This window comes from Eriocheir sinensis, unplaced genomic scaffold (assembly GCF_024679095.1).
Source record: "Eriocheir sinensis breed Jianghai 21 unplaced genomic scaffold, ASM2467909v1 Scaffold162, whole genome shotgun sequence".
Taxonomy (NCBI): Eukaryota; Metazoa; Arthropoda; class Malacostraca; order Decapoda; family Varunidae; genus Eriocheir; species Eriocheir sinensis.
Window position 1 is genome coordinate 255,664 of NW_026110984.1, and position 6,359 is coordinate 262,022.

The following is a 6,359-nucleotide window of genomic DNA, read 5'->3' on the forward strand; positions in this document are numbered from 1 at the left end:
ATAATAATAATAATAATAATAATAATAATAATAATAATAATAATAATAATAATAATAATAATAATAATAATAATAATAATAATAATAACTAATAATAATAATAATAATAATAATAATAATAATAATAATAATAATAATAATAATAATAATAATAATTCATTACGGAACAAGCGTGAGGGAGATGACGTTATATATGACTAAAGAGAAATTGGAATTTACTGGATAACAATCAACAAGAATCAAGCAGATGACGCTGTAGTTTGTTTATGTTGAGATGGAGCATTTTTTATATCCTGGGGAAGGGAATTCCAGATCAAAGGTCCCCGGTACATAGTGGAGTGCCGAAAGAGAGTAAGGCGATGTGATGGAAGGCAGATATGCTCTCTGTGTCTAGTGGGATATAGATGAGTAGGGAGTGATCTGATGTTTGTACATACAGGTAGCGACAGAAAGTTTAGTGATATCTTGTAATTTAAGGATTTTTGTGTTTTTAAAGAGAGGGGTGTGTGTTCAAGGTAACAACTGTTTGTGATAATTCGAATTATCTTTTTATGCAGTAAGTTCAGGCTAGTTAAATGGGTGACATAAGTGGTGCTCCAGATAGGATTGCAGTACAGAAGGTGAGGGTATATATGTGCATAATACAAGGTTTTTAGTACTTTGCAAGGCATAAAATCTCTTAGGCGATATAGCATAGCAGTGCTTCTTGAAAGTTTATTCGAAACATTATTTAAATGGGATTTGAAGTTAAGGTTTTCATTAAACATAACTCCCAAAAACTTAAAACTAGTTGATCTACTAATAAGGTTATTATTGATTTTAAGGTCTGGCAAGTAAACATTTACTTTGTAAGAAAAGAACATATAAAAGGTTTTATTAGTATTAATTGTGAGTCTGTTGCTTAAACACCAATTATATAATTTGTTGAGGTCTTGGTTAGCTTGTGGGAATAATGTTTCAATATTAGAGTCAGTGAAATTCAAAGTCACGTCATCTGCAAAGAGGATGGTGTTGGCAGAGGTGAAGATATTAGTGATGTCGTTAATATATATAAGGAACAAAATAGGCCCTAAAACACTCCCTTGTGGGACACCAGTAGAAATATTTCGAGTGGAAGACTTATGGCCATCATATATTGTGCACCGAGATCTGTTTGTTAGGTAGTCTTGAAACCAGGAGTGCAGAGGTCCTCGTATACCATAGAAATATAATTTGTCGAGTAGAATCATGTGGTTAACGGTATCAAAAGCCTTTGAGAAGTCAACAAGGATGGATAAGACTGATTGTCTAATGTTAAGGGAAGAATACAGAAGAGAAGAAAACATACTGAGGGCATCATAAGTGCCATACTGGCATCTACCCAAGATTTTCTTGCTATCAAGATATGCAACTAATTTATTTTTCATTAATAATTCAACTATTTTAGAGAAGGGAGAGAGGGTGGAAATGGGGCGGTAATTGTTGGGCACACTACTGGGGCCAGATTTGGGCAGTGGCGTGATATTTGCAGTTTTCAAATCAGAGGGAAATTTGCCAGTGGATATTGATTGATTAAAGAGCAATGCAATGGGGTAAGTAGTTTCCTGAATATTATGTTTAGTTATGTGGGCCGAGATTTCATTAACATTTGAGTTTTTACTTTTGAGAGTCTTGATAACATTCATCACGTCAGCAGAAGTGACTGGCAGGATAACCGTTGAGTTTTGGTAATTTCCGTGGAGGAAATCTGTGGCATTTCTAGAAGCAGAAGGCAGTGCATCATTGAGCCTGGCTGCAATTTCACTGAAATGTTCATTAAGAGCTTCAGCCATTTCTTCTGGCTTAGTAAGTGAAGAATCTTTATGAGATAATGTTGTTATCATTGTTTTTGGTTTATGTCGACCTGCTAATTCATTGATAGTTTGCCATATTTTATTGGTATTGTTTCTAAAGTTACTGAAAATTCTAATGTAGTAATTATATTTAGCTCCTCTAATTAATCGTGTAAGATGGTTGCGGTATAATTTGTAAGCGTTGTGATTGACAGTTTCTAATTTGTACATGTTAAATAATTTACTTTTGTATTTTATCGAGTTAAGTATTCCTGATGTTAACCACGGGCTAGACAATCGTTTGGCAGTTACAAATTTAACTACTTTAGGGAAGTGCTTGTTATATAATTCATCTAAGGTTTCCATAAAATTGTTGAAGTTTACATTTATGTCATTAGAATTAAGTGTAACATTCCAATTGTTTACAGATACACTAGTGGTAAACAGGTTATGTTGATGTCTATTATAGTGTCGATAGACTATTTTATGCTTTGTGCAAAGACCAGAGATTACTGCAATATGTAGGAACATGGGGAGGTGGTCAGATAATTGGCAGTGGATTATTCCAGAGGTAGAAGGTGGAGTGAAGTTAATCCAAATGTGGTCGAGGAGTGAGGGTTGACCCAAGTTAGGTTTATCTGGAAATCTAGTAGGACGAGAAATGTGCGGGAAATAATTCAAAGTCTTCATAGAATTCAAAAAGTGGTTAGTTGGTTGATGGGAAGAATGTTCTAGGAGATTAATGTTAAAATCCCCAAGTAGGACAGTGTTGTTATTTTTAAAAAGATCATGAGATAGTAGGTTATGTAAAATATGTGTGAATTCTTCCACTCCAATATACTTACTGTGCGGTCTGTATATAACAATATCTATGTTAAATTTCTTTCCCACTTGTACTAAGCTAACACTTTATTTACTCCTTTATATATTACACTTCATGGTTTTAGACACCAAAATGAAAATAAATGTTGATAATTTAAAGATCACCGAAACTGCTTTATGCGTTGGAATAGTTTAAGAAATCGAAAATAATACCAATGACCGGGCATATATACTACCGCACATATAATAACATTCCTTTTTAAATAGAAAACACTACCAATCAGAGAAAATCTGTAGTGCTTCATATGATAAAGTGGTTAAAAACAAATAAGACAAGAAATCGCTATCATCTACTTCTCAACCCAGAATATCAATGCACACTACACGGTTCTTTAAAGCAAGCCAGAAATCCACAGCGAGCCATCTCCTACTCAAACCTCGACGCTACAGAAGCCAAATCACGAGCAAGAGAAAAACCCAATAACCCACAACGCAACATCTTCAAAGGCAAACCAGAAATCACCACCGAGCCATCACCCAATCACACCTCGACGCTACGGAACCTAAATCACGAGCAAAAGAGAGATAGACAAAGACTCACAAACCCACGACGCTAAATCTTCAAAGGTAAACCATAAATCACCACCAAGCCGTCACCCAATCATACCTCGACGCTACAGAACCCAAGAGAGATACACACAAAACCCACGACCTAAATCTCGAAACCAAACAAATACAATCTTAAGGGAACTAACGCCCGGTAGTTTAGCCACCAACACGCTCGCTAAACGTCACCATAAAGGAAATTACTCGAGGAAACATCGTCCAATTGAACCCTAATAGCGGACGATATTGACTGAGGCGAGCAAATATAAAATCAATGGAACACCTGCGCGAGCCCTGATGAGACACCTTGATGCCTCGACGTAAATCTGGCACGGGTGTTTCTTGCTGAAGGTTGGAGTCGAGTAGAGGAGCGGAGGAGGAGGAGGCGGAGGAGGGGCAGAGATGGAGGGAGAGAAGGGGGTGATACGGGACAAGGGAGAGGAAGTAACAAGTAGGACAAGAAGGAAGAAGGGAGAGGGGAAAAGGGGAAAAGAAAGGCAGGGAAGCGAAAGGAGATGAGAACGGAACAAAGAAATAGGAAGATGAAGGTAGGGAGCAACAAATGGGAGGAGAGAAGAATGGAGAAAGGGAGGGAAGAACGGAACAAGGGAAGAGGAGATAAGGTAGGAAGCAACGAGCAGAAGGAAGAAGGGGAAGAAGGAAGGAAAGAACAGGAACAAGGGAAGAGGAGATAAGGTAGGAAGCAGCGAGCAGAAGGAAGAAGGGGAAGAAGGAAGGAAAGAACAGGAACAAGGGAAGAGGAGATGAAGGCAGAGTGAGTGACAACCATAAGAAAGGAGAATAGGGAGAGGAAAGGACGGGGGGAAAAAGAGAATGGAAAGGGAGGATGAAAATGGAGAGTGAAGAAGGAATAGAGAGAGCAAGAAAATAAAGGGAAGGAAAAAAGGAGTCAAAGAAATACTAGGGAGGAGGAAGAACAGGAACAAGAAAAAGTCAAACAAAAACAAACAAAAATAAAAAGAAGATTGAACAGCGAACAGGTGGAGGACAAAGACATGAGGGAGGAGGAGGAAACATGGAAACATGGAAACATGGACTAGCAGGCAGCAGAAAGCCTGTTGGCTCATTACTAGGCTGCCTGCGTTCAGTGATTTAATCAATCCGTTTGCCACAGGAGTGGCTTGCAGGGAAGGATTAAAGCACTTGTGTACCTACTCTTGGGAACGTTCAGTTCACTCCTGTTGCAGCAAAGTGGCGATCAATGCGTTTCTTGAAGGAGTTGATGGTCTCTGCGCTAACCACTTCTGCAGGAAGGCTGTTCCAGTGGCGAACAACTCTATTCGAGAAATAACTCCTGCCGATGTCGGTATTGCATCGCTTTGCTTGAATTGTTTCCGTTGTTCGTTGTTCTCAGGTTAAGTTTGTATCGTGAAGAGTTTGGAGTGATCAACGTTGCTGAGCTTGTTCAGGTACTTAAAGACTTGTATCATGTCTCCCCGCAGTCGTCTCTTTTCCAACGTGAAGAGGTTGAGTCGCTCGAGTCGCTCTTCATAGGGTTTCGTCCTCAGTGATGGTATCGTCTTCGTGGCGCGGCGCTGTACTCTCTCAAGTAATTCAATGTCTTTCCTGTAATTAGGAGACCAGAATTGCACGGCGTATTCCAGGTGGGGCCTTACCAGCGAATTATACAAGGAATATAACATAACCGGCGTCTTGTATTCGAAGTTCCTCGATATGAACCCAAGCATTGTATTGGCTTTCTTACAGGCGGACTTGCAGTGTTTTGTTTGTTTCAAGTCACTGCTGATGGTGACCCCGAGGTCTCTTTCCTCTTGCACAACATGTAGTGGTTCGCCACTCATGTGGTATGTGTGGTTGCTGTTTCTGGATCCGATATGGACGTTGTGATGCTCTTTTATGACGCACGAGAAGCCGATTTTCAGCCTAATGAGTCGTGATGGTAATTGATGGGGGGCTTCGCATCAGGACGCGGCCGCAATTAAACAGTTTGGGGTCAGGGGCGGAGGCGGCGGCGTGCTGGGCCAGAGACGACGACCCGATGCAGGCTGTTGCGCTATTTATCTCGCTCTTGTTGTTATTCTTGTTCTTGCTCTTCTTGTTTTTGTTGTTCTTGTTCTTTTTCCTCTTTTTGTTGTTAGGCCAGACACGATAACTCCTGCATTATATTCCTCTTCTTTTTGTTGTTGTTCTTGCTCCTCCGGTTCTTGTTCTTCTACTTGTGATTCTTTCTTTCTGTTCTTCTTTTTCTTGTTGTTTTTTGTCCTCTTGCTGCTCTTGTTCTACTTTACATCGCTTTTCCTTTTTATACTTCACTTCCTTATGTTTTGTTCTGCATTCTTTCTCTCTTTCCAGTATCTTCTTCCTCGTCCTCCTTTTCCTCCTCCTCCATCTCCTCCTCTTCTTGCTTCTATTAATCTCTTCTTTCCCTTCATTCAGTTCTTCAACGTCATTACTCTCTCGTCTCTTCCTCTCTTCTTGTTCTCATTAATTTCTGCTCTTCCTTTCCTCCATTCTTCAACATACTTGCTATCTCGTCACTTCTTCCTTCTTCTCTTGTTCCTATTAATTTCTCTGCTCTCCCTTCATTCTATTCTTGCACATCCTTGCCCTCTCGTCTCTTCCTCCTCCTCTTGCTCCTGTTAATTTCATCTCTCCCTCCCTTCATTCTATTCTTGCACATCCTTGCTCTCTCGTCTCTTCCTCCTCCTCCTCTTGCTCCTGTTAATTTCATCTCTCCCTCCCTTCATTCTATTCTTGCACATCCTTGCTCTCTCGTCTCTTCCTCCTCCTCCTCTTGCTCCTGTTAATTTCATCTCTCCCTCCCTTCAATCTATTCTTGCACATCCTCGCCCTCTCGTCCCTCGTCTCGCCAGGTGTCTCGTCTCTCGGTGGGCTTCAATTTATTCTAATGTTTGTGTGTTTGTCTACCTCTCTTTTTTTTTCTTGGGTTTCTTTTTGTCGTGTTTGCATGCTCGCAACTCGACCCGGCCTTGTTCTCTTCCCCTCCCTCTCTCCCTCCCCCTCCCTCTCGCCCCCTTCCTCCTTCCCTTCCTTCCCCGCGACGAGTAAGGGTCTGGAGGCAGCGGGCGAGTGAGGAAATAAAATAGCGAGAGTTTAAAGACTATCATATTTCCGTCC